Here is a 2,217-nt window from a genome sequence, read left to right as displayed (position 1 = left end):
AAAAAACTAGGGCCAGTTGTATGAGTAGTTCATTAAACAACCAGGGTTGATTTGAGGAGCATAGCCAATATATAACTTAAATCTTTGGCTCTCCTCATATGGTGAAGTTCTCATCACATATATTTTAGAGGCACATTGTGCCCAACTCCAAAGAAATTGTTGAGGGCTTCTGTAAAATGTCACATATGCCTATCAGTCTGGTAAAGGTTACAAACAATTTCTAAAGGTCTGGGGCTCCACAAATCCAGTCAGACACATAGTACTAAAATGGAGATAATTTGGAACAATACCGACTCTTCACAAGAATGATCATCCTGTTGAAATCACTCCAAGAACACAGCACAAAAATTGCCCATGAAGTCACAAAGAATGTTCAGATATATGTAAGCCTCTCTTGCCTTGGCAAAAATCATCATTCATGACTTCAACTTCAAAAATGACTGAGTAAAAAAGGAATTCATGAGACAGGAGTAAGCCAGAAGCCATTGCTCATTGATGTTTGCCTCAAGTTTGCCCCCTCCCCCTGCCCCTGGGGCGGGGGGAAATGAAACAGCCCTTCAGATTTCTGGAGGAATGTTGATAAGTGAGTCAAGAGTGGAACATTTTAAGCTACATGGATTTCTGTCTAACAGCAACCAAACACCACATTCCACAATGAGAAACTCATACCAACTGTCAAGCATGAAGGTGGTAGTGTCACTGTTTTGGTTGTGGTCAATCAGTATTCCATGTTCACTGAGCTCTTTTGTATAGTTTTCTGAATTTCTACAAACATCAAGTCTCCTGCAAGCCTGCAATTTCTTATATGGGTGGTGCTAGTTTGGCTATGTAAGGATTGGTGGTTGCTACTTTTATATAATCTAATCTTCAAACTCTGAAACTTCCAATATATTGGAGACAAAATAAAGATCAGGTGTGTTGCCTTCATTCTCTGCTTATGAAACAAAAATAGTCTTAAAAACATCTGGCTGGCCACTATTGGGAAGAAGACTGCTGGAAAAGTTAGACTTTAGTATAGTATATAACATAGACAGTATATTAAATAAACTGCTTCTTCTAATCTAGAGAAAAGATCCTTATATGATGATGCCAAAAGCTCCACACCCTGCCTTCCACTCCATTCCTGTTTTAGCACTATAAAATGGTGATCATCAGTAGTGGTCAGAAGGTATCATTCCACTGAGATGCACAACTGGGCAAATACAGTCTTGCAAAGCAATAATGGTGACTCCATGCACAAGTGATGGTAAGGCTCACAGAGTTCAGTAGCAATGAATTTTGCAGCCAAGCAAATAGAGGAACCATGTATTCCTTTCAGAGTTAATATTTTCCACTCCATACTGTCCAAATCCACTTGTCAGTGAAAAAAATCTAGAACTGTAGATTGTTCAGTTGCTTCTACTGTACATCCTAACCCCAAAGAAACAAAATTGGGCAACCTGTTCTTGGATGGTATATTACACACTAGGGTGGTGGAAGAAAAGTATGATCTGCATGTAACCTTCAGGTAGCAGCAGATGGACTAGACATAGCAAGAGCAACTACCATCTGAAGAATGACAACCTTCTATTATTGTCTTTAGTTACTACTGTTATTTAATAAAGGGTTTAAATGTATATAGTAATAATGGATTCAACACCAAATAACTATATCTATCTGTCTGTCTGTCTGTCCGTCCATCCATCCGCGGGATAACTTATAAAGGCAGGATAAAAATTTAATAAGTGAGTGTAAATACTCAATGCTATTTAATTGCATTAAATGTCAATAATTTAAAAATAGTACTTAAAAAACACATTCCAGTATTGTCAACTAGTCCAACAAAATTACTGGCCAGGAAATAGGAAAACAACTAGAATTTTGACCAGCATGGTTTTGTCCCCTATTTCTTTGAAGGGTGGAGGCGTAACAAACTTACTTTTCTTTTGGCATGAGAGAATATTAAGAGGAAGAGCTAAACTATACTTGACGAAGCTGCCCACGGAAGCACCTCTATTTCTACCTCGCCTCTATATATTGATCCTACTTCATATTTAGACCAAACAATCAATCCAGGAAAGTGAGAAATCCGCTCCCCCTTAAAGGTGGCCAGAAACCACGTCGCTTCCGGCAAGCTGACAAGCAACTCAACCCTCCGCAGAAATACCCCGGAAGTATTAACTCAAACACCACCTCCTCAACTCGGAAGTGATTTCTTGCTCCCTTTTCCGGTGAGGA

The sequence above is a fragment of the Python bivittatus genome, unplaced genomic scaffold (assembly GCF_059951505.1).
Source record: "Python bivittatus isolate LINGU-HERP-01145 unplaced genomic scaffold, Pbiv_v1 ctg000270_np1212, whole genome shotgun sequence".
Lineage (NCBI taxonomy): Eukaryota > Metazoa > Chordata > Lepidosauria > Squamata > Pythonidae > Python > Python bivittatus.
This window is presented reverse-complemented; position numbering follows the sequence as displayed.